General features: G+C 44.3%; 1 pseudogene; it reads right to left on the bottom strand.

Annotated features, from left to right (window-relative positions):
* Positions 1-221: 221 nt before the first annotated feature.
* Positions 222-14,352, bottom strand: LOC142407339 (U6 snRNA (guanine-N(2))-methyltransferase THUMPD2-like; annotated as a pseudogene).
* Positions 14,353-27,602: the final 13,250 nt, after the last annotated feature.

Raw genomic sequence — 27,602 nt, 5'->3', positions numbered from 1 at the left:
CTAAGACCTCTCTCTTTTCAGGAGAATTTTTCCATGTGCTTCTTTACAGGTGGAACTCGCTTTTAATTGTTCATCCACTTGGCAGGTTTTTCCATCTTCCACGTTGTGCCCTTGGAGTAACATTACCAAGTGAGGAAAAGCATTATTTTTGATAGAAATAAGTCTCCTCACCCTAAAAAGCTAAAGCATACCCATTAGATGCACGCACACACTGCGAAGAATTAACACCCCAAAAAGTTTATTTTCCACTCCAAGAGATCTCAATAGTGACATTTCCAACTCATCAGAAACTACCTTTAAAGTAATACTGCAAGGTACATGGTAAGCATATATTCAGCCCTCAAAAAGAGCTGGAGACTTCTTCAGATAAGGTGTGCTTCCTAAAAGCATTGCTGAAGGTGAAAATGTATTTACATTTAATATTACCACATTTGTTTTTGTAGTTCTGCAAATGAAGTCTTTCTCTCCCAAAGAAACTCCTCCCAATACTAAGAGGGTTTGCCTAAACAAGGATTTGAGGACTCTTGCTCATTACAATATTTTACAGTAAAAATATCTGAAACACTAGCAGGCATCTTCCACTTCTCCTAAAAACCAAAGAGAGAAAAGCAATGCCTTAGGACATGCCAAGTGAGGGTAGCTAACAAATGGCACAGGGTTCCTTCAGGTCAGCAGGGTTCCACCAGATCACTGCTGTGCTGCTTTGCAAGTGTATCAGCATTCAGGTTCACTTAGGCACAGCACAAGAAAGCTACCAATTCCCAGCAGTAGAGATCTTCCTGTATTTGCATATGAAAGCATCTGTCTTTCCAAGACTAACATCTATTCCAGATGGCATAGATGCCATCTGGCACCAGAGACCCAAAATGCATCTGTCTGCTGCTGAGAAAGGATTCCACACCATTCACCAAGGAGGAAGAATTCCCATCAACATTCAGGGCTTTTGCAGCAGCGGTTTCACTTGCACCATCAGAAATTGCATTAGGAGACTCATTTTCAGCACACTCAGCAATGCCATCCATGCGCTTATGGAGATCTTGGCTCAGCAGCAATACAATAGTGCCTCCACCACGAAATACTCTGGCAACTGCAGGAAAAATAAAGGTTAGGTGTTCAGCCTGCCTGGCATTCTTTCGTCCGTGCAGAGCTCAACACTGCTGACACTTCAGATGCCAGCTGCATTTGATAAAACACCTAAAGACGATAAGGGTCATGGCTCAACTCAGTAAGCTACATCTCCAAATGGAATTTAAATTCTCTATCTTCATAACTCTTCCTAAATGGGAGAGCTGGGCTCCATCTTGACTCCCAAACATTTCCAACGTCGGGAGGTCTTTCCATTGGGTTAGCAGGGAAGATGGACCCAGTTTTTTCCCCTCTCAGTATTCTTCCAAGGATGGAGGGTAGTGTCACCTTCAAACCCCATTTTTGGGTCTCATGAGCCCCCCACCAGTCTGCAAAGGAACAGCTTCCCAGGGCAGCAAGAGCTTCTCAGGTTGGTAAGGCAATTCTGAAGCTGGCCTTGCCCTTTGGAAACTTTAAAAGGTCTGTCTTTTCTGTGTTCCACTGATCCTTAATGGCTTTCCAACTCAGGAAACACAGGAAAATTAACCATTGTTTGAAATCCATTTCTCTTCGTACATGAGCAAACATTACACTTGGCCTTGAAAGAAGGGGAAAAAAAGACTATCCTGGCTCTGTTCGGAGCAAGTGGATTGAACAGTCTTACTGGTGGGGCTCTCACGGTAATGGTCCCTTCCTCACCTCCACCTTCCCAAGGAAAGATTTTGCTTAGGATGGCCCAAGAGACCAAATGAGACCAGAAGACAAGCACAGACAAAGGGAGGGATGGTCAGCACAAGCTGACATAAGATTGCTCTGACATTCTGTGGAGCTACCTCACCTTCTTCACCATCTTCCCACCACATTCCTGCATTGGGTGAGCAAGATAAACACCCGCTGAAGACCAACCCTACAGAAAGGGCTTGTTTTCAGCCAAGAAAGGATATAAAGGGGCAGATGGTTTGAACTGCCTGTTAGAAGCAGCCCGCTATTAGCTTGGCTGAACTCTGCCACAAAATGACAGGGTGAGAGAGGAAAGGAGGCATCTAAAAGCACACCAGGTGGCTAGCTGGATATTCGAGTACACGCTAACAGAAAGAAAAATGCATACCACCGTTTTCTGGTCCGAGATCCCTCCTGCCAAGGCAGGCTAGTAAAAGCTGGGTTGTGAACCCGGACAGAAAGCCGATGATTTTATACAAGCTGACCTCCACTGAGAAAGGATTATTGCTTTATTTGCCTGGCCACACTTTCAGTTTGTCTAGGTCATCCTCTTCTCTTCCTCCTTTCTGTCACCATCATGCCTTGTAAAAAAATACTTGTGAGCATGGCTCAGACAACAAACTCATTCCTTGTCAGCTTGCGCTTCCACAAGCTTGCAAGACAGCAGCCATCAGCATGTCCACAGCTTGCAAGACAAGCCACCACAGCCTTTAAGGGACAAGGACTCAGACTTCCACAGTCTGCACAAGATCAGATTACCGCGCTGGAGAGTGTTTGGAATAAAGCAAACCTGAAGCTGGCTGAACACTTAGGATCGTAAACCATCATGACATTTACATCAAACCCCAAGCATGTCAAAGGTAACACGTACCTCTCCACTTCCTAGAGAATATCCAGAAAGAGCTGTATGTCTTTTGTGATCTTGAACTTCTTCCCAAACAGAATAGCCGAAATCCCAGTGTCAAAGCTTTCTGAAGGCAATGGCAATGCTGCAGAATAAAGGCAGGTTTCAGACAGACATCTGACTATCTGAAAAAATGAACAGCAGCTATGCCCCCATTCACCTTACAAAACTGTCTGCCAGCTCTTCCGTGGGTTATGCACCCAGATTCATAGCTCCTTCTGTACTTATCCTCACAAATGGCACTACAAAGCCACCAACCCAATGCAGACTGGGAAGAGATAAACACATGAGAGTGGGGTTTAGCTTGTAGATTCCCTGTTACTGGTGATATGTTTGTTACTGGTGGTATGAAAGTACGACTCTCCTAACAGGGCACTGCATGGGTCCAAACTAATTGCTGCTTCTCAACACACAGTACATCTTTACAAGCAAAACACAAAAGAAGAGCTAAGTTTGCAAGCACTTTACTTAGTGCAGATGTACACGTATGAACGGCAAGGAACCATATGTTAAATTCCCCTCCATCCCCCTTTTCTCCCCCCAAGAATCCGGTTACAGCCAGAATCACTTGGATTCTGTCGGAGCTAGTATTTTTGAAGTATCTCCCCAGAGTTTCTGCATCCAGAAAACAGCCAGTTCTCTTGACCATGACACAGCACTGCACCATTGGGGTGATGAAGGCCAGATACATACCAGGCTGGGCTGGCCAGAGGGTAGCTAGCATGTGAGAGGATGAGACTATGGGTTCTCCATCCCTCAGGATGTTCAAAACTCAACTGGAAGAGGCCCTGAGCAACATGACCCACCTTTGGGGTTAGCCCCACTCCCAGCAGGTAAGAGGACTAAAGACCTCCAGCAGTCCTTTCCCACCTAAACCCTGCTGTGATTCTATGCCAGCCTTTCCAGAACTGGCTGGAGATGGTTCTTGGACCATCCTTGCATCCACACTTACAGCACAACAATTTTATCTACAAATGGAAGGACAAGTTACCTACAGTCCTTCTCAAAACATGCAGAAATAACAGCTTCTGACCAGTGACAAAGACACCAGGTACTTGTTCAGTATTAGAAAAGCTTAACATCAAAGTACCTTCCATTATCCTAGAAGCCAAGGCCAATCACAGCTTTTAAGTAAGAAATAAAGCTATATATATTCCTATAAAAAAGAAATAATACTATTTCTTACCATTCTGGTAAGAAATAGATACTGCAAAGGAAAAACTATGCATACTTCATTACCCATGCACAGGGAAAAACACCCAGCTTTTGTCTGTGATTAATTTCATAAAGGACTAATTTAGACTCAGGCTTTGAGCTCCAGAATAAGGGCATAAAATTATTACCTTCTCCCCAGACTAGCTCATGAACTGAGAGCAAACAGATTCCCTCTTCCAGAGGAAAGGCATCATCATTTAAAATACTCCTACTGCAAAACATTAACAATTCAATACTGAGCTACATGAGTCCCCACCATTACTCATTTAGTACATTTAAGTTACAAGCGACATTTTATCTGGATTTGTCCTTGCTGTGTTCCTGTAAGACACAAAAAATTCTCACATGGTATATACTCTTTGTGGTGTTCACAAGTTTACCATTAAGACAGACAACTACTGCCCATGTCTGACAATTATTGTCATTGTCTTCTGCTGAGTTTATTCTTGCCAGAGTTCAGAGGGGGAGAGAACAAATAATTATCTGTTCACTAGCACTACAGAGTCACTGCTCAGCTATTTGTTGAGAGTTAGCTCTACTACACATCACCTCAAGAGAACCTACAGTACCTGTGTAATCTCAGAACCACAAAAAATTTCAAATGTGTCTCACTTGGGAAGCCTACAGACATACCTTTCACAGAAGCTTTAAGTAACTCAATCTTATCCATCAAGCCTGTAGTCCTAATATTCACATCTGCACCCTCTAACTGTGAATCACTTCTATCAGCACCCTAGTAACAGGCTTCCTGTTCAGAGAAAAAGAGAAAAGTCACCTAGTTGACAAACAGGTGTAGTTATTTTACAAACCCTTCTCAGAACTGCCTTGTTGCACAGCTCTTCCAAGACAAACCTCTTCCTGGGAGTTCTCGTACCATTACACAGAGCAATACACAGATCCAGAGGACAGAGGAATGGGGGAAGTATGCACTGTCTTCACTCCTTTCACGTCCTGGTCTGCTCAAGACACTTGTAACTTCCAGAAATATTGAGGCTGTGTCCTAACAGCAAGACCCCAGCTAGCTACAGAGACAGAGCTACGCTGCCTCTAATACTGACAACTGACTGTACCGTCGCATTGACAGCTCCCTTCGCAGGATAAGCCCAGGCAGCTTTAAAAGTCCATAGCTGCCTTACACAAAACCTGCAGTATAAATCCAGGGCTCCCAGCACCCATCTGCATAAATATGTAGGACTTCGTTTTACGTTCCTGTGCAGGAACGTTTGTACTAAAACACTTTTCACAACTGCCTAGAAAGATCAGTTTGGTTGCAGCTTTCCAGTAATGGACTTTGGTGTAACTGTGGGACACATTTTTCATGATGCAACTACAAGCCATCTTGCAAAGATGCCTGCCTGCTGTGACTGTGATACTCACGGGCCACTCTTTGGCAGCTTCCAGAAGTATTGTTCCTAGCCCACACACGGCATTCAGCACAAAGGCACCTGCCTGCAAAAATATAGGGGTTATTGCATCCCAAGCAAGACAGACTTTTCTCCCAGCACAAAGCTTACTTGGGGATGTACAGGTCACCTACATACTCCCACTGAATCCAGTGTAGGTAACAATAATCACTGGTTTACCAGGCCAAACTTGCTTGTAAGAGAATATAGTTAAAAAAAAAAAAAAAAAAAAAGAGATAATTTCACTAAAGACAATCCATCACTGCATCCCTGCATCCAGCCTTGAGGTGACACCGAGGGAAACAAATTATGACTGGGGGTACTGATACCAAATTAATCTGTGGAAATCATCACATATGCTTCTGTATTCCCTTGGGAGAACAACCCCAAACAAGGTTTGAAGCCTCAACAGTGAAAAAATCTTGCCATTTAGACATATATTTTCATACAAGGAATAACACCTCTCCTGAGAAGGATCTGGGATTACAGCAGATATCTGGTTGAACAGTGCACTCTGATCACAGATAAGGCAAACCGTCTCCACATGCATTAAGAGGATGGGGCATTAAAATCACCAAACTTCTTCAAAGGTTCCAGTTCCAGCTCTGACCTGACCAGCAGCACCCTCCCCTTCATTTGGGACTCTACATCTTTGCCATGAACATCCACTTTCATGGATTTCAGCCAGAGATGCCATGGCCCACGCAACTGTTGACCACAGTCCTGCTGTTTTGATATACTCTCTGTTTGCCAATGGAAGCCTGCAGACAGCAAAAAAATCAACATAAGGTAACAGTACAACCACCCAGAAAAGCCCATGTAATATGAAAAAACAAATTAACTGGACAGATCTGCAGACAGACAGATAGAAACCACAGTCTGCTTTTATCCAGAACTCACTGCCAAGTCTGGCCTATGTGCTCAGATAAGCTCCAGACAGACCAAAAGACTAATAGGACAGTCCAGTGAATATTAAACCAGAAGATAAGTACTCACAGTGGACAGCAAGACTATTTAGAAATTATGCCTGTTCTGATACTGCCAAGACAAAGCCAGTGAGAATGCCTACCTGAAAAGAGGAATCCCCACCACAGAGTGAAGGTCGTTAAGATGTACAAAGATCTGAAAGAGGAAAAAAATAACATTAGAAACTCTCAAACTGACACACAACAATAGCTTTAACTCATTTAAACCAGACACAGAAGATGTTTCTACGAACTTCCTAGTTTTTAAGAACAAAAATGCACGCTTTAGACAATTATGATTAATTGGAAGAAATCACACTAGGTAATCTGAATGTCACTTTAAAGATGATTTAATATTTAAGCAAGCTGGGAAGGGATTTTATCAGCCAGGAAGACATCAGCAAGCACTTGACTCTTCAAGGAAACCAATTTTTGTAATGCTGAATGGATATTTTTAATTATAAGACCAATTACTCTGACGAGGAAAAGATTTTTCACTGTATATTAGCTACCAGCACTCAGCTATTCACACACACAGCCTTTTTAAAAACAAAAACCAAAAAACCCCACATAACAAAAACGAGTGCCACTAAGCAGTACTTCAGATGAAGGCAAACATGGGTGATCCTTCCAGAAATATACACAGCTCAAAGAAATTGTCCTCCTGTCCCATAGAGAGCATCCCAAAAGAAGACTGAGCTCCCCAACAGGTCTTGCATGACTGCAATCCCTCCCTCCCCAGGAAGCCCAAAGAGAAAGACGATGCTTTTGAAATATCCCAGCCCTCAGTACTTTAATGGTTTCAGAGCAAAAATCTGGACAAGAACAAGAGCCCCACTTGAGGCTCAACAAAGCTGCATTTGACACACAGCCTGGGAAAACCAGAGCCAGATGATGAACTCAGAGCTTTTACAGAACGCCTCAGATCTCCTAGCATCAGTGCTGAGAGCAGCTCCCATACGGCAAGCACAGGGATGCAGAAACAGCTTGTCAAGAGTCCTTTCCAAGGTCTCCAGACAGCTTGCACCCTGGAGGATGCCTTAAACAAGCTGCTTGTCAGGGACAGGGTCTGGGAGGAGGCTCTTCCATAAATGGCATTCTCAAGATGGCACTCCTCAAGAACACAACCTTGCTGCTCGCTCTCTTCCCTTACAGAGGCTAAACTAGCTGCCCAATGGCCCAGGTGATCTCCATTTTCAACACAGTCAGTTTGTAAGCGTACTGGATCCTGAGACATGGCCTGTATGGATCGGATCCTTCCCCTCATGTACAGGCCCATGCTGGCCATTCTGGTCTTTATTTAAGTGCACTGGAAGACATGCACACAGTGGCTACAGAAAAGCTTTGCTCAGTGCTACCAGAGGATTTCTAGTTAAATTCAGCAGCAGAAAGACAAACGGGGAGAGGCCATGGTCCCGCGTGCAAAGGGAGCAGAGAACAAAACAAAAGATATCGGGGGCAATTCTGGAAGCAGCAAGAGGCCATCTGGCAGACAAGCACCACTAACTCTAGATCGGGGTCCTACAGATCAGCCCACCACCCACACTGCTTCATGAGCACTATGCCAACGGCTCTTCTGATCTCCTGCAAGGGGGAATAACAGTCACAGGCAGTAAAAATAACAGAATTAAGAAAACTACAGATCCCAGCCTCCCCTGCACAATCCTTAGAAATACCTGGGAAAAGAAAGAGTCTCCTTCTATCCCTAGGAGAACAATTCATACAAAAATTGTACAGAAGAGGTACAACAGGGCACAACAAAAGTTGTCATCATTTTAGAATTATATCACACACAAAATATTTCTGATGGCTGTAAACTAGATTACCTAAGAGAAAACCTGTGAAGGCACAAATGCAGCTCACAATTTTAATGCTTTTATGCCATCTAGAAAGCTCTGACTACCTTCACAGTATGAAAGTCCAAACGCACAGCACAAATTTAAGCAAACATTAATGTTGGCAGGCTCATGTGTTCCACCCTCCCAAGGTACTAGCTTTGGGGGGGGGGGGGGGGGGGGGGGGGGGGGGGGGGGGGATCTAATCAAACTGCTGTTATCTTCGAGTAAGAAAAATCTACATAAATTGCAGCTACACAGGGTTTCTTTTTTTATTTTTTTATTTTCCTCACAGTAGAAAGATATTACAGATGAGAAGAGTGCTGGATGGAAAGGGCCCCTGGAGGTCTTTAAGCCACCACTCTCTCCCAGGGACCAAGAGCCACGTCCCAGGACTGTACCACCCTTTTGGGGAACAAGCTCTCCCCAATGCTCAACCAGAGCCCACCAAAGCTGCAAGTTCTGGTTTTGTGCCTTTTTTTACACTCTGCCACAACTGAGAGGAGTCTGGCTCCACTGTACTTGCAATGGCCCTTTAAGTACCTGTAAACTACTATCAGATCACTCCTCAGACTCCACAAGCCCAGCTACCTCAACCTCTTACCTTTACTTATTCTCAATAAAAAGCATTGATTTGAAAAATAGTCAGGGTAAGAGTGCCCCGAAATTAACAACAGCCCTTGTATTTCCACTTGTTTAAGGTAAATGCAGGTTAAGGGCTTTTTTTCAGAAAATACAGAAAAAGCTTCCATCAGTTTGTTATTCTAAAACATACAACACACAATTGACATGACAAATAAACTGCACATCTGCCTTCACCTTTGCTAAATTCTTTTAAAACATAAGATACTTTAGCATACCTGTGAAGGAAGTATTTTGGCAATCACTCCACTACAATGAGAAGAAACTCTCAAACTGAAGCTAAGCTGCTCATTCGCAATAGGCTTCTCTCCACTGCTTTTGGAAGAGTCTTCTAAGGAAGTCTTGCTTTCAGTCCAGCAGTCCTGATCATTCTTTCTCTCTGCTACCACACACCTCTCTCCAGCTTCTGCTTGACATTCCTCAGATACAGTCTCTCTCACTTGTTCTGTGTTCTTTTAGTTGCAGTATTCGTCTCTTCTTCTGATTTCCTCTTCAGAGGCAATGGGTTTTTCTTGAGAGACATCATCTTTTTTCACCCTCATGCCCATGAAGGTTTCTCCAGATAGAGATAATATCCAGCCAATACTTTGGTTCCTCCATGACAATGCTTTTAATCTCATGCATCATTTTCCCTAGAAAAAACAAGTAGTTTCAGGTTAAGTAGTTCAGTCTCAGCATTTGATTTTCCTATGGATTGAGAACAGCTCTTAACAGAGACTGTGTTCACATTTCATCAATGTGTGAATCCAGGAACCACAGCAGCAGCAATCACAGGCATAGCTGAGCTCTCAACACCCACCTATCCCACCACCAAAGACCCAGGCATCCATCTGATCACAAGCTCTGCAGAACCAAGATTAAATCATGCAGGGGTTGAATTCTACAGAAGAATTCAGCAGCTCTAGAAAACCAGACCACCTCTGAGAGTCATTCCCAGGGACGGAGCACCAGCCAACCATGCCATCCTCCTCAGAAAGCACTTGGTCCAAGATTAGAGATGTGGGACACTCTGCAGGATTGAAAGACAGACGTGAACATGAATCACTTTGATTCAGCTCAGAATAAAAGCCACAAGTTTATAAAGGACATCTCTCCTTGCTGTTCATCAACCTGCCTTCAATCGTGCAAAGTCTCCAACACATGCCTGAACTTACACCTGTGGGTAGTCCTCTTGACCTAGCTACGACAATTCACTTAAAAACCTCAAAGATGGTCAAGGGGGGCGGGAAGGTATTTCTTTTTCTCATTTAGAATCATGGTTAAATTTGATCCTCAAAGCTGAAGGTCATCTGTGATCCCCCAAATAAAATCCCACCAGCACGGAGATATCAAGCCATCTTACTTGAAATTCTTATTCCAACACTGACAAAGACTGTGACCCGAGTAGCTGAGATTTACAAGAAATCCGTGTATTGAACAGTTAAGTGACACAGGATATATGTCTGGATCCACTTTGCCTAAAGGAAAATGACTCATCCTTAAAATGCATAACAAGGGGTCCAGAACTGGACTTCAGTTTCATTAACTTTTTTTGGTGCAGGGGGGTGGTGTTACACATACACATATATGTACAGTGCCAGCAGAACACAAGCTGGTAAGATACCTATTTCAACCAATTTTAAAGCCATTTTCAGCACAAAAAAAGCATTGAAAATATACCTGGGTGAAGAATACTCCAGAATTGATTACTGTCAATTAGAACTACAGCTGTTAGTGTCACCGAAATCAGGAATCTAACTCCTTAACACCAACGTAGTGTTAAGAAGCAGGCATTCTTTATTACGGCGCCAGATGCACAGGGGATCATTCCACCTAGCATGCATACCTAGGTTACATCAACCAAAACTTATATTGTCCGATACATACATATGCATAAAATTTCCCAGAATGATCATGCATATTCATTCAATTTCCCAGAACTAATTATCATATTTGCATGGTCATTACCCATGCATCCTTGAGCTCCAAGGGGCTTCCATGGGGGTCTCTGGTGGTCCTTGGTGGTCGTACAGGCGTGTCCTTTAGTCGACCTCTTCTTCTGGACATGCACAATATCACCTTGCTTATGTAACTTGCTTCCCTTCTTCATGGTGCATGGTCCCTAACAATGATTTGGCACCCTTAACACAAACCAATTATTCTAGCTACCCTCGACTCCTTGTCAAGATGGGCTGGGGCTGTACTGGGAACATATCAACATATCCATAGATGTATAAACACAACATTAAAGTATTGTCTATCCCGCTCCTATCTCTATGTTGCTTAGTTATAAAAGAACAAACTAATCATTTTGGTTACATCTGGTTACATTTCCCCTCTTTGGAAGTTTTGAAATAATCACCTTTTCAATACTTCCACTCTTAATCTTTCATATCTCAACATAAGCAGGTGGCTTCTCTCCCGGCATTGGTGTACGATGCTTCATTACTGATTTAAAAATTGCTACAGAATTCCTAGACATTGTCTGTGTCAACATTTTCTTTAAACATTGATAAACCAAACAAATCACCAAAGCAACTGTAATGAAGATGATTAGTGTCTGTAACAACTCAGTTATCCATCCTTTAAGAGGAAATCCAAAATGTCCCAAAATTTGGCCTAACCAATTTGTTTGCATTTCACACCTTAAACCTTGAGTCTGCTGTGCCACCCTCTTCATATCATCTATTTGTTCATTCAAAGCAGCTGTAACATTTGGGATGTGCACACAGCAATCTTGATTTCTGTAAATCCACAATCATCACTTCAATTCCCCCATCTGTTTCTCCTGTTATTCCTCTGCTATTTTTATCATTATTTGTGGGGTAACTATGACTTGCCGGGTGGGTGTTACCCACCATCCATCCTCATTTTCTACTGCTCTCAACTGTTCTGCCAATAATCTATCCAACTTACCATAATTTGGTTTCGGGGTTGGAAGTTTTACCTGTTTTACTGGTACCAGGGCAAGGATGCTTTGCTCCGCTGCCTCTCTAGCAGTTTTATCAGCCCATCGGTTGCCCACATTTACCACGGTTTGTCCAAACTGATGTGCTTTACAATGCATTACTGCTACTTCCTTGGGCTGCTGGATGTCCTGGAGGAGTTGGAGAATTTCTTCCTTGTAAGTAATGGGTGATCCTTGAGCTGACAACAGTCCTCCTTCCTTCCAGATAGCTCCATGTGTGTGAATCTGCTTTCTGTGCTGATGTATTCACAGGGAGGGCTTCAGCTTTCATCACTTGGGTGGTGGTGACCACTGCATACCCCGCCATTCCTTTTCCATCTCAGACAAAACTGCTTCCATCCGTAAACAGCTCCAAATCAGGATTAGGCAACGGTTCGTCCTTCAGGTCCTGCCTGCTAGAATATACCTGTTCAATAGTTTGCAAACAATCATGGTGTAAAGACTCACCCATTTCCGAGCTCAAAAACATTGCTGGGTTCACTGCTGTTGTAGTTTTAAGTTCCATATCATCCTGTTCCAAGAGAGTGACCTGGTATTTGAGCATGTGGCTCGGGGACAGCCAATGCCTCTCTTTTTGCTCCAAGACAGAAATTACCATATGTGGGATATAAACCGTAATCTTCTGCCCCATGGTTCATTTCCTTGCTTCTTGGACTAAGTACAGTTGCTGCCACAGCTCACAAACACCCAGGCCATCCCTTGCTGACATTATCCAATTGCTTAGAAAAATACCCGATGGCCCATTTCCAAGTTCCTAATTTTTGAGTCAACACACCCAAAGCAAGATATTATCGCTCATGTACAAACAATTCAAAAGGCTTTGCTAAATCTAGGAGTCCTAAGGCAGGTGCGGACATCAAAGCCTTCTTCAGATTTTTAAAAGCTGTCCAACACTCAGGTGTTCACAACAGGTGATTCTCCTGGGATCTTTTCAAAGCTGCATAATTGAGGATCCACAATCGACACCACCCAACCATACCCAAAAATGTCCGCAATTCCCATATCGTTCTGGGTTCTGGAACTTGACAAATTGCTTCCTTTCTGCCTGCTCCCAATCTTCTTTGTCCTTGTGAAATTTCAAAGCCTAAATATATCACAGTCTCTTTCCCAGTCTGGGCCTTGCTTTTAATACTCGGTATCCTGCTTGTCCCAAAAAATTCAACAAGCTGATGGTCACTTGTAAACAGTCCTCTCGAGTCTCTGCTGCTATCAAGATGTCATCTACATACTGCAATATTACTCCTTCTGAATTCTCTTTTTTCCACACTTCCAATTCCTTTGCCAATTGATTACCAAATATTGTAGGACTATTTTTGAACCCTTGAGGTAGCACCGTCCAGGTGAGTTGTGTCTTGTGTCCAGTGGTGGGGCTTTCCCATTCAAAGGCAAATATTGCCTGGCTATCTTTATCTAGAGGTATGCAGAAGAAAGCATCCTTGAGATCAAGTACAGTAAACCACTTATGTTTTTCTTTTAAAGATGTCGGCAAGGTATATGGGTTAGCTACTACTGGGTGAATGTCTTGAACAATCTGATTTACGGCTCTTAAATCTTGAACTAACCTATATTCCTTGCCATTCTGCTTTTTCACTGGCAATATCGGGGTGTTATGTTTTGATTCACACTCTATCAATAATCCATAATTCAAAAATTTCATTATTAATCTTCCAAACCCTTTCTAGCTTCGCATTTAAGAGGATACCGGTCTTACCGGTTTGCTTCCAGGTTACTGGTCCCCCAATTAGACCAACCTGGAATTCCACTAGCCCATACCAAGGGTGTTACTGCATCCTCCACTTCTGCGGGAATTTCTTCCTTTGGTCTTGGTGTGTTCTGTAATATAAAAACGCTTCCACAGCTTTTGATTCGGGTATTAACAGCTGAGTCTCCTCATTTTTAAAAATTATTTGTGCATTCAATTTACGCACTATATCTCTTCCCAACAAAGATGACCGACATTCTGGCATATAAAACCAGTCGCTCTCCAGACTTGAGTCTCCTCAGCTCGCCCAGCTCCGCCTCTGTGCTGAAGAAGACCTTTCCTGAGACGCAGTCCACCTCAGGGGAAAAACAGAAACCAAACCAAAGCGGGAAGGGGCTTTGGGCGAGCACTCTCACCAGCCCAGCAGCCCCTCACACCCGCTCGCCCCTTCGCGGGGCGGAGGGCAGCGCAGACCTCAGGTCACCGCGGGTGGCGAGGGGACACGCCTGACCGAGCGGCAGGTGTCCCTGCCCACGGCAGGGCCGGCACCAGACGGTCCTGAGGGGTCCCTTCCGTCCCAGACCAAGACCAGACCCGTGGGACCCCACGCAGGTGCCGGCACAGCCCACGCTGCGGCCGCCCGGCTCCGGGGCGCGAAGCCAACGAGGCCGCGTTCCCCGCCGAGCCGGACCGCGCCGGACCGCACCGCACCACACCGCACCACACCGCACCGCACCGCACCGCACCGGGCCGGGCCGCACCGGGCCGGGCCGCACCGGGTAGGCACCGGCACCGGCTCCCCCCTCACCTCCGTGGCGCCGAGCCGCGCCCGCACCCCCCGCGGGAGGAAGGACTCCAGCCCGCGGCCCGCCAAGTACCCCCCGCCCCTCGCCGCCATCTTGGCCCGCCCCGCCGCCCTCAGCGCGGCCCAGGGGGCCTGGCGGGACCAGCCCCCCTCGGCAGGGCCCCTCCTCGGGGGCGGCTCTCCCGCCGTGAGCCCGCCCTGGGAGGGGGCCGGCGGGGCACGGCGCAGGCTCGCGGTGCCGCCTGCGTCGGTGCGAGAGAAAGGCGTGGGAAAGCGCCTGTTGCGGAGTATATTTGTACACTCTGGGGGCAAATCTTCACCTGCCGCCACGGGACCGCTTGGCCACTAAATGCGTCACCGCGACGGGAGGTGACGCCCTGAGGGATCATCAGTGCAGGCGGTGAGATGAATGACTGCAGCGCAGCTCTCGCTCCTCCTGTCTCGGCAGAAGACCGCGCCACCGCTCCTGACAGGGCTGGCGGGGAGAGGAGGATCGCTGTGGTGCAGAAGAGGTGTCTGTATCCACACCATCGGGGAGGAAAAGCTGTAGACCCCCCCGTGAGTGATTCAGCACCCACGGCCCGGGGGGAAGCGCCAGGAGGGCAGCTGGGAGCCAGCAGCTCCCCCCCACCGGCGACCTTCTCTGCTGCAGGATGTGCAGGAACTTTTGTTCTCCAAACGGCTCTGTTGTACGGGGCAAGATTCTCATCCTCCCTTCCCACTTATTTACGGGGGACAGAGCCAGAGGGTGAAGTAACACAGGTCTCCTGAGTCTCACGTAGAGTCCAGACTCTGGGTGGGCTCAAAAACAAACGCTCCAAGAGTAGGAAAAGTGCCATTCTGTCTTGCCTACCACAGCTGACGCATCTCTGGATTAATGGAAAAACTGTAGCTGTCCCTTAGCTGGAGCAAAGCCATCTGTGCTCCAGACCACGCTGGTCTCCACCAAGTGCTCCAGAGCCAGAGGTGGCAGGATCCAAAGCAGCCAGAGGTAACAGATTTCAGTAAAAAGAAAATGCAGGCTTAAAACCACCCCCGTCTTGGTTCCCTTCCCTCAGTCAGCCAGGGATAGTTTCCTGCTTCTTATTTCTCTGTAGATGGACTCCTGGCCACCCCTGGAACAGCAAACACCAGCTGAGCCCACTGCAGCATGAGCCCAGCAGTGGCTGTGCGACTCCGATGAGGAAGGGGAGTCCACCTGCAATGTAAGTGGTCAAGGCCAACACCTTCTGGAAGCAGCCACCAATGTAGGCTATTGAAATTGTAGGCTCTCGGCACATCTTTGCCTGAAGGCAGTTACCCAAACCCATCAAACTCAGTGGAAAATAGAGGTCCCCTCAACACAGCCACTCTCTTTCACTGTTTTTCTTTTGAAGCCTCTGAGAAATGAGCTGGTTAACAGCTGGGGGAGAGCTGAGGAGAAGGTTTTGGAGGAACTGGAGGCACTCAACAGTGCTGATTTGCACACTGGCTGAGTGGAACACTGACAGCTGCCTTTCACCAGGCAACACGCTTACCTTAGTGACCTGCTGCTGCCATGCGGGAGAGCAGCTGCCAGGGCAGTCAGGCTGCGTAGTGGTCTCAGCAGAAATCTGGCATTTCCAAGGAGCCTTCACCCCAGCTGGGCATCAGTGCAGAGTAGCCACGTGCTCATGTGAGGGCATAGGGATGGAACAATTTCACAAGAAATTCACCTAAAATCCTCTTTGGTCACACCACAGAGTTTCCCTCAAAGAGCTGTACGTTCAACAAGGCGAGTCTCTCTTCCAGGAATCATTTTTTCCCCTGCAGATGAAGTCCCATAAAACTCACCCCTGGCCATTTCAGCATAAAGCTTACCAGCAGCTGATGGACACCCACAGAGCAATACAGGTGGACGCTCCCATCTTTGCTCGTCACCACAGCATTTCCTTACAAGAGGAGGTTTTCGGTAGGATATTAGTTGAACGTAAGTCCCCTCCACCAGTTCCCACAGCCGTACTCTTTGGTTCCCTATATCCCTGCTGCGTTGTGCTGTCGACTGTGGCAGAGCAGCTGTTGTGTGTGGCCAAGCTGCGAGCTCAGCTCTAAGAAGTGACCCAGCAGAAGAGCTTGCTAAAGGCTAGTCAGGACAACTGCACTGGTTTTCTTCCAAAGGTAGAAGTTTCTTAAATTTTCTGCACAAAAATAAATCAGGTTGGAACGATTTCAACATGCAGCCCTGAGAAAAGCCTCTGATACACTAACAAGGCATGTTAGCACAACGTAAGTTGGACTAAGTTAAAGCAATAGAGCAGCATTGGGTAGCTGCAGGAGGAGGATCAGTGTGTTAAGGACCTGGATCACAGCCTGAATGAGGGGAACATGTATTGCAGATCCGAGAGTATGCTGACTTTAAATTTTCTTTCATTGCTTTGTTGCAATGTTTTCCTAGAAGACCTACACACTTGTAAATTGAGCTTGCTAGATTGCAGCAGCATACTGCAGAAATAAGTAATCTCTCTGAAGAATCCTTCTGTGGTGTCTCCCTGGAATCCTTCGAGACAAGCAGTTCTTTCCAAATGCTTTCATTTTCCCAAACTATTTAACTTGTAGCCTCGTGTTGCAGAATATGGAAGCTATGCCTGGCTATCTCAGACCTGTGATGCACTGTGCACACATTGTACTTAATGCACCAGAAATTATGTTCTGGTTTCATTTTTAATGAAAGTAAATAATTGGGTCAGTTCTTACCATGCTGAACAAATGCATCTCATCTTACAACTTTGGAAACTCTCATGTCTTAGTTTTGATCAGCCATCTATGTTTTTTAATGCTGAAACAATAAGAACTCTTATTTAACCTGTTTTTTTTTCCACCCTACATTCTATAAGCTGAGAGACTGCAGTAAGGCCCTGGTCACAGAATTTTATTCTAAAAAGAAATGAAAATTGTCCATAAAATACCAAGGAGTTCAGGGCTTGTTAAGTGTGGAACATGGTGGTGAATTGAGCTTTTACTGTTTTCTTCTTTGCAGGAAGGATCCACAGCACAAGCTAGAATACAAGCACAGTGCACCTCCAGGTAAGACAAGTTGTTTAATGTAGCTCAAAGTGGGGGAAAAAACCCAATCCAGTAATGGAAAAAAAAAAAGGAGAACAAAATGCTTTCAGCTACTCTAAGTGAAGAGCACTGTATTTGCAGCTTGCTATGTATTACACTGCACTCTTGCTTTTCTTAAGCTTGAGGTCTTGCCCTTGTCTGTGATGAGGTTGCTTGGCCACTGCAAACTTGCACTCACTTTGTCAAATGTTCTTCAGCTGAAGTGAGGCACAATTGATATGGTTTGTGTGCTCCTCTATCTTACATATTGACAAAAATGCTGTATGGTAAGTGGATATTTTCATGAGTTTAGTGGGTTTTACTGAGAATTATAGTGTGGTATTACTGGATCTCTGTGTTCTGCTTGCCCCATTCAGAGCTGGAGTATTACAATGAAAACAGGGAATATATTTAGGTGTTACTGAAGTGTTTCTCAGCATTTCAAATGGCTACTGCAGTAAATTTATTTCTGTAGCTTTTCTCCTGTCGCCATAGCAAACTGTGTGCACAGAAATGTTTTATATTTTAACTGTATAGATTTAGATCTTAAGATTTCATACTTACTTTTTATTCTTATTTTTCTTTTGATAGGAATCCTCAGGTAACATACATTTTTAAAGTCTTGGGGTACTTTAAAACAAACATTGCAAGCATGCCTGTCTTTTTTTTTTTTTTTAACCCTTTCTTTGGACCAGTGATTTTCTTACTGAGAGAACAAATTTTTGCGTGTGTGTTCTCTTGAGGCTTGGAGGGAATATAACTGAAACTGAATCTGAGATTTTATTCTAAAATTTTCTAGTCTTTCATATTCCAGTAAGTAGACTTGTTGAAAAACAGAGGGGACGTACTGTTTACATTTTGTCTGTTCTTCAAGAATTCAAGGAGATCCTTTGCTTTTTTGGTGCTTTTTCTTGGTTATTGCACTTGAAGATTTTTTCCACTTGAAATCCCAATGCAATAAACAATACTTCAGAGCAGAGCAGTCATGGAAATGTAATGATAATGTATTTTACTTCAAAGAATCAGGATTATGATATTATTAAGGAGAAATTTCATTTATGGAAACAATGGTGTAAAATATTTCAATGCTTTGAAATATGCCAATTTTCTGTTTAAAAATAAAAATACCAGTCTTGATGACATTTTTTTAGGAAAGGAATGGTTCATCATTGTAATTAGGACAGTTTATCTGGGTAATCTTTCAGGAATCATTCAACACAAAACAGGTATTTTTTTCAGTGGGAGGGTAGTTTTTATCACAGAATCACATAGGTTGGAAAGACCTTTAAGATCATTGAGTCCAACCATAAACCTAACACGACCAAGTCCACCACTACACCATGTCCATAAGCACCTCATCCAAACGTCTTTTAAATACCTCCAGGGATGGCAACTCAACCACTTCCCTGGGCAGCCTGTTCCAATGCTTGATAACCCTTTCAGTGAAGTAAAATTTCCTAATATCCAATCTAAACCTCCCCTGGCGCAACTTGAGGCCATTTCCTCTCATCCTATCACTTGTTACCTGGGAGAAGAGACCGACCCCCACCTCTCTACAACCTCCTTTCAGGTGATGTAGAGAGCAATAAGGTCTCCCCTGAGCCTCCTTTTCTGCAGGCTAAACAACCCCAGTTCCCTCAGCCACTCCTCATAAGACTTCTGCTCCAGACCCTTCACCAGCTTCGTTGCCCTTCTCTGGACATGCTCCAGCACCTCAATGTCTCTCTTGTAGTGAGGGGCCCAAAACTGAACACAGTATTCGAGGTGCGGCCTCACCAGTGCCGAGTACAGGGGCACGATCACTTCCCTAGTCCTGCTGGCCACACTATTTTTGATACAAGCCAGGATGCTATTGGCTTTCTTGGCCGCCTGGGCACACTGCTGGCTCATATTCAGGTGGCTGTCAACCAGCACCCCCAGGTCCTTTTCTGCCAGGCAGCTTTCCAGCCACTCTTCCCCAAGCCTGTAGCGTCGCATGGGGTTGTTGTGGCCCAAGCGCAGGACCTTGCACTTAGCCTTGTTGAACCTCATACAGTTGGTCCCAGCCCATCGATCCAGCCTGTCCAGATCCCTCTGTAGAGCCTTCCTACCCTCAAGCAGATCAACACTCCCACACAACTTGGTGTCATCTGCAAACTTACTGAGGGTGCACGCGATCCCTTCATCCAGATCATTGATAAAGATGTTAAACAGAACTGGCCCCAACACAGGGCCCTGGGGAACACCACTTGTGACCGGCCACCAACTGGAGTAAACTCCGTTCATCACCACTCTTTGGGCCCAGCCATCCAGCCAGTTCTTTACCCAGTGAAGAGTATACCTGTCCAAGCCATGAGCAGCCAGTTTCTCCAGGAGAATGCTGTGGGAAACCGTGTCAAAGGCTTTACTGAAGTCTAGATAGACAACATCCACAGCCTTTCCCTCATCCACTAAGCGGGTCACCTAGTTGTAGAAGGAGATCAGGTTGGTCAAGCAGGACCTGCCTTTCCTAAACCCATGCTGGCTGGGCTTTATCCTTGTAAATACAGCACAAACATTGCAGCATTTATTTTAATAGGTCAGTCCTTCACTGTAGCACCTTCTGTGAATAACACTTCTGCTGGGCTGTACTCTGTCCTGACTAATAACTCTCCTTTCTTTAGTAACCAAAAGAGGAACCCAACAATGAACTTCGGAGAATGGTGAGTATGTTCTTAGGTGATGAATGAGCACATCAGCATGGCACACAGCTGATCTGCTTTGTTTTTTGGGCATTTGAGAGTGCTGGAGATGCTTGATAATACTTACCTGAGGAGAAAGTAGTCATCGTTTCATGTTAGTAAAACCCTTGCTTGCTTTTTGACAAGCGGTAGTGCTGGAATCAAATTTGTGCCAGGCTTCCTGGGTCAGCATACCTGTACTTGTCTGGAAGCAGACACGAAAACAAACAAATGTTTTAAGGAAAGACACATGTGGCTAAATCAATTCCTCCTCCCTTACACAGGGGTCCTAATAGAAGGAAAGGACCAAATATTTCATCCACAACTTGTTAAGGTTGCCCTGTAAAGATTGATTGTTCTTGAAACGTTGAGAGATTCCTTCTGCATTGCATTGATCTTTAAATAACTTTCAAGGAACATCTGTGCATGTGCTGATGAGCTTTTGTTACACTTACTACGAGGTATTGATGTTTCAGGTAAGGTACTGGCTTGTTAGGACCAAAGGGTAGAAGAAGGTTAATGCCTTTGAGTTGGGGGCAGCTTTCACTGTCAGCTGCATATGTGTATCCTTCTTACTTCAGCTTCAAGTCTTCAGCGGGGATTATGTATAGCACAGGCAAGCTGTAGTCTCTTGTGGTAATGTAAGCTGTAATATTGTGTACGAGTATCTCCTCCAGTTGCCAGCGGCGCACCTAGCTTGCTTTGCTGCTGCCAACAATGTTAATTCATGTGTTGTATGTGCATGGACTCCAGTTTTAAATAGCCTTCAGGTCTGTTTCCAGGCTTCTTTTGTGTTTCAGCTTCCACATGTGAAGCTTCCTATCCTTTCTAAAATAATTTAAAGTGAGCTTTAAAGAGCAGTCTGATGTCTGATGATACACAGTCTTCACTTCCACTGGTCTGAACAAGACATGAGTACATGGAATTGCTGCATCTCAAGTGGAAATGGGAGCTAGCTTGTCTTCCTCGAGACCTCCAAGGTATGGCTGGGCATTTCCTAAAGAAATCCTCAAAACAGAGAGATCTGCCTTCTTGAGAAAATAAATAAAAGTGCAAATAGCTGTAGTTAGTTTTCTAAGCAAAGTGGTTTGGCCTCCACTTGTCTTGTGGGTGGATGCAAAAGGTTGCTTTTATGATTTCCTCTGAGAAATTTCTTTCCATCCCATTTCCTTATCACGTACAGGTGCACTTTTGCTATCACTGAATGCGCCGTATGGTTGTATCTGTGCACTAGCATGTTCTGAGGCTTATTTGTTACCTGTCTGCTTTGCCACACCCCACAATGCAAGTACCAGCCTCATCTTGGTCACTACTCCCTTGTCGAAAGTGTATTACAGCATGATGAGAATTGTTAGCAGCACTGTAAGAGCAGTGAGGGGTTAAGATTTTATAATGAAGCAAGCTGGACTGTGTGCATATCTAAAACTCTTCTTACTCTGAACCTAAATCTTGGAGGTTTTATATTGTAGCTGTGCCTTTCATAAGAACCCCTTCCTTGCCTGAATGGTAGATCCTGTGTGTACAGCTCATGGCAGATGGTCAGCCAAGCGTAACTATGGATGGACAAGTGCTTCTCTTGTAAATGTGTAAAACTTTAACGTGGAGGTGAAATTCAACTCTTCTTACAAAGTAAGGACCAGGAAAAAATTGATATTCTGTGCACAGGGGAAAGAAGGGAATGCATTAATTAAAGTGCTGTTCATATTTGCTGATTTTTTTTCACTGTCTTGTTGAGTGGCTTCCTTAGTTCTCTTGAGGGCAAAGCTTGTAAAAGGTTGGGCTCAGCAAGTTCACGTCTGAGGCAGTCATAGTGAGCCATGCAAGGCAGCACAGCCAGACAGGGCTCCATTAACCTTTATTTCATGCTGTTTGGCACAAGTGTGCTGTTAAACACAGTGGGATTAATTTCCATACAAGTGTATTTAAACTCCACCAGCCAAGAAAAGAAGGGTGCCATCTACATGACATTTGACATGTTTAGTTTCCAACATCTTTAATCTAAATGCTACCAGAAGGATTGCAAGTTGCCTGTAGAGAACGCGTTCTATGTTCTGAGAAATCAGCTAAGGCTGATTACCAGGGGAAGGGTTGTAAGGGAGGAAGCAAAAAAAAAAGTCAGAGTTATGCTGACATTAAATTGTCACTACTGAATGACCTCACTACATTGTTGCTACCTAGCTGAAAGATCTGTTGCGGCTATGGACTATGCAAGATTCTCCTACATGCTTCTTTGTAGGTTCTCTAGCAAACTGATCAGTTCACCTACACATGTAACTCTTTGAAAGAGGTAGTCAGCAAGCTTTTTCTCCCCACGTGGAGCAGATAGTTTCAGAGAAAGTTTCAAGGTCATCTTGATAAATACGGTGCCACAGAAAAGGCAGAATTGTGCTTAATGAGCAGCTTTAGGGGCTGTGGGGCTGAATTAAACAGCAGCAGAAAGAGGTGGAGCGGGAAGACATGGAAACAAGTGCATCATTCACTGCTGAAATCTAAAAGCATTGATGTACAGGGAGGAAAAACATAGTATGCTCCTCCTACAATTGTAGGAAAAATAACTATATGTATATACCTATATATATATAGTTTGATGGAAGTAATCAGTATTTTCCCAGACTTCCTACTTCTGTTGTAAAATACCACCTACAGTGCTGTGAAAGTGAAGAAGAGCTTTTCTTTGCTAAGCAGGTCTTGAGCTTATTATTCTTGTAAGCTTAGTCTGAGAAGAGGGAATTTGTTCTTACCATATTTAGCATCTTTGTTTTTACCTCTTGCCTCCAAGACATAATTCATTCTGCAGGACCATAGTCTGTGATTCTGATAACAAATTCTGCTGGTACAGGTAAACATGGATGGGATTAATTTCCTCTGAAGTCTGATAAACAATAAACTAGCAAGCATAATAGTGGCTTACAGCTCAAACCAGCAATTGGCATTTTTCAGGATTTTCTGCTAGGTGGTGCACAGTTGGTCCTTCAAAGAATGTTGATTGCCAGCCATAGGATTTTTCTCAATTATATTATTGGCTGTGTCACACGTGGCTGACATTATTCTAGGAGGTCATTCAGTGTCCCTATAGCACAATTCATCCATGAAATCGCTTATCTTTGCGAAACTTGACTAATGCTGTAAATGGTTTTGAAAACCTTGGGTGACAGTTGCTATAGAGTATAAAATGTTAATCAAACCATAAGATAATTTTGGAATAGTAACATTCCCACCAGTGGAAAAATGTAACTGATAGAGGATGTGATCGGACCACATAAAGTACTGGTGTTCTTGCTTGTTCACCCCGTGCATAATTTGAGTGCCTGGGGCTCTGACCTGAGGTTGCTAAGAAATGCTTATGGCTAATATAAACATTGATGATTTGGACTGGGGTCTGTAGCTGAGGAAAAACATGTTTATAGTTTCATATGAAAGATGATGACAAAATTACTTGTTAAAAGGTAAATTATCTGTAAGAACTCACTGATGGGTTATCTCTGGCTGAGGTAAGAATGCAAAAATTGGAGACTGGGAAGAAGAGGGAATGAACGTGGTTTTACTCAGAGGTACGACTTCAGGGCAGAATAACATGTGATTGGAATATTAACAGAGTGTGGCTAGTTAGGAATTGTGGACGTGTAAGAAAAAGGGAGATAGCGTAAGCTTGTAGAGCAAGGGTTACACACATCTGCCAAAATCAGAAAGCAGCAGAAATGAACTTGTTGAAAGTTCACAGCTGTTGATAAATAAAAGGCGGCAATGCTGCCATGGCAGCAGCTTTGTACAGACACTACCAAGTCAGATAGATAAGGCTTCTTCAAATAGCAGAATTACCCTGCATCTGGGATTTGGTTTAAATGTGCCAACATATTTGAGCAGTTAAAAGAATACTGCAAGACAAGCTGTCTAGAAAAGTTTAGGAACATGCTGCGAACAGCATCCATTTCTTGTCAATAGAGGTTTCTTAGTCTTTGATTCCTGCCAATACAGAGCATTGTGAAATACTATGAAGGCAGAAGACAAATTGATCACAAAACATAGGTTCTGAAGAAGAACCTTCAAGCCAGGATGCTATTGGCTTTCTTGGCCACCTGGGCACACTGCTGGCTCATATTCAGGTGGCTGTCAACCAGCACCCCCAGGTCCTTCCTTGCTGGTCAGCTTTCCAGCCACTCTTCCCCAAGCCTGTAGCGTTGCATGGGATTGTGGCCTAATTCTGGTCCTCAAGGATTACCTAATGAGACCGTTGGAGTATATGGAGAATCCATCTTAACACTGATGCACTTTCTTTTACATTTGGTTATAGTGTGCCCAAGCACTCTTACTTATGCTGCTATTTAGTGAATGTTTGCAGGACTTAATTTCTTACTTTCGTACTTCCTCTAAAATCCTAAACACCACCAGTAACTTTCACCCAAATATTTACCATGTTGTTAACACACATTTTATTTACACTTTTTTTCATATATCATCAGCACTGGAATCACATTAATAAATTAAATACACATTTTGTACACAAACATACACAATGCACCAGAACTTAAAGAAACTGCCCTACACATGCACAAACAACCAACAATCAACAAACAACATAAAACCAAACAACAAACAAGGAAAAAAAACCAATCAAGCAACAAACAAACAACTCAAAGCAAACAAGAAACAACTGTTCTTGTAGCACTGAAGTATCCATGGCACTGAAGCTGCCAAGATGGTCGCCACACACGCCCAAGGACAAAAGACATAGTCCTAACCTTTAATTCTTGCTAGACATATACAGGCAAGTGTCACGGTTTAAACCCAGCTGGCAACTAAGCACCACACAGCCTCTTGCTCACCCTCCTCCCCCACCCCTGGTGAGATGGGGGAGAGAATCAGGAAAAAAAAAAAGTAAAACCCATGGGTTGAGATAAAGACAGTTTAATAGGACAGAAGAGGAAGAGAAAACAATAGTAATAATAATAATAAATGATAAGAGAATGTACAAAACAAGTGATGCACAATGCAATTGCTCACCACCTGCCGACCGACGCCCAGCCAGTCCCTAAGCAGTGATTGCTGCCCCCCCGCCACCTCCCCCCCAGTTTATATACTGAGCATGACGTCATATGGTATGGAATAGCCCTTTGGCCAGTTTGGGTCAGCTGTCCTGGCTGTGCCCCCTCCCAGCTTCTTGTGCACCTGGCAGAGCATGGGAAGCTGAAAAGTCCTTGACTAGTGTAAGCACTACTTAGCAACAACTAAAACATCAGTGTGTTATCAATGTTATTCTCATACTCAATCCAAAACACAGCACTAGACCAGCTACTAGGAAGAAAATTAACTCTATCCCAGCCAAAACCAGGACGGCAAGTATCTGCAGCACAGTGTAAATGCCCTTGATCGCCTTGTTAAGGCAAAAGGAGCGGGCACCAGGCACGCCCAAGTCGTAGCCCAAGACGCCTTGCTTAGCTACACCCCTATGGGTACTCAGCAGTAACTAACATCCAGCAGTGCGTGAAAACTTGACTTACAGCGGCACCTAGGGTTGGTAAACCTCAAGCCAGCCACCGCGGTCACAGAAGAGACCCAAATTAACTGTAATATGGCGTAAAGAGTGGTAACGTTATCAAGGCGACTAAGACCAAAATGTAACTGAGCTGTCGTAAGCCTAAGATGCACCTAAAGCCACCCTCAGGGCAATCTTAGCATCCACGATTAATTAAAACCCACAAAAGCTAAGACACAAACTGGGATTACATACCCCACTATGCCTAGCCCTAAATCTTGATACTTTACCAAAGTATCTGCCTGAGAACTACGAGCACAAACTCTTAAACCTCTGAGAACTTGGCAGTGCCCCAAACCCACATAGAGGAGCCTGTTTTAGAATTGCTAACAAGCCACCCAACTGTCCTTCACCAAGACAGACTACATACCGCCGTCAACACCTCACCTCCCCTTAGAGCATAACGGTGAAAATAATATCCTCAACCCCACTAACAAGACAGGTCAAGGTATAGCTTATGAGACAGAAGAAATGGGCTACATTTTCTAAAACATAATGCTCACCAAAAGAGATGTGAAATCATCCCTAGAAGGCAGATTAGCAGTAAAGCAGGACAATAGAGCCCCCTTAAGTCAGCCCTGAGGCCGATGTACATACTGCCCGCCACCCTCCTCAGAAGCTATAAACCCCTATAGCTAATGTGCCCATCAGCTGAAGATGAAGTAAATTGTAACAACATAAGTGTACTGGAAGGTGCACTTAGCATACCAAGACATAGCCATAACCTGCAAGCCTTCAGCTTACACCTGAAAGACATCTGCTACCCACCAAATGCTCTTGAAGTCCAACTCTAGCCCAGCCAAACCACAACTAGGAATGATCACCAAACTGAACCATTCTTTCCACTTTGCACAGAAAGTAGAAAAGACCCTTGACACAATAGAGATTTGTATCGTAAGAGAAAGATGAAATAGTAATGGAAAACCCAAGCAATAAATAGCAAAGATAAACCCTTACACCTCTCACATCATGATTTAGCAAGAACAGCGAAGAAAAATTAATTCAAGCCTGCCATCCCCAAACCCAAGCAAGCTACTTACAAAGCAGCTGTCACTGAGTGAACTCATCTCTGTTGCAAAAGAATGGGATGACTTGTTAATAGAGGCGAAAAGCCAGTCAAGCTGGGTGATAGCTGGTTGCCTGTGAAATGAGTCTAAGTTCTCTCTTAATTTTCCTCCACAGACATTCAATCTAGCCCCCATATAGTAAATCACAAGCAATTTAAAAGGCATACAGCTCCTTCAAAAAAAGAACACTATCTACCCCAGCAGGTAACTACTCAACTCTTATTCCCCACACTGTAGGCCTTTACACAGCCACCACCAAAGAGTGCTCCAAAGCTCCACACCTAAAAGTCCAAAAACAATACAACTCCCTTATCACCAACAGGCCAACCTATAATAACAGGAGAATTAATGCTAAAATGAGTAACTAGGGGCCTCCCCCTCTCAAGCGCAAGCTTACATCATTACATCATTAACAGATTGCAACTAATATCTAAAATTTAATAGGATTAGATATTAAACCCACCCTGTTAACCCAATTCAGGACTATCTATTATAAAGATTAAAATCTGCAAAAGGAACTAAGCAAGCTCAAGGCCCGACTGTTTACCAAAAACATAGCCTTCAGCTGACCAGCTGTTGAAGGTGATGCCTGCCCTAACCCTAACCGTCTCTTACAGATAATCAGTGAACTTGATCTTCCCATGAAAAAGTGGGAATATATAGCTAAGATGAGAAGACCCTGTGGAACCTAAAAATCAGCAGCCACTACACACAAGCTCAAGCCCACCAGGTTCACCATCCCCCCACCCCAAAATGCTGGCCTGCATTTTTTTGGTTGAGGTGACCTTGGAGAAAAAGAAATCCTCCAAAAAATAAGACCACACCTCTTAACCAAGAGCAACCCCTCAAAGTACTAATAGTGACCAGACCCAATATAGGTGACTAATGGACCAAACTACCCAGGGATAACAGCACAATCTCCTCCAAGAGCCCATATAGACAACGAAGTTTATGACCTTGATGTTGGATCAGAACATCCTAAAGGCGCAGCTGTTGTTAAGTGTTCCTTCGTTCAATGATTATGGACCAAGCTACCCAGG

The sequence above is a fragment of the Mycteria americana genome, chromosome 3 (genome assembly GCF_035582795.1).
Source record: "Mycteria americana isolate JAX WOST 10 ecotype Jacksonville Zoo and Gardens chromosome 3, USCA_MyAme_1.0, whole genome shotgun sequence".
Taxonomy (NCBI): domain Eukaryota; kingdom Metazoa; phylum Chordata; class Aves; order Ciconiiformes; family Ciconiidae; genus Mycteria; species Mycteria americana.
This window is presented reverse-complemented; position numbering and strand designations above follow the sequence as displayed.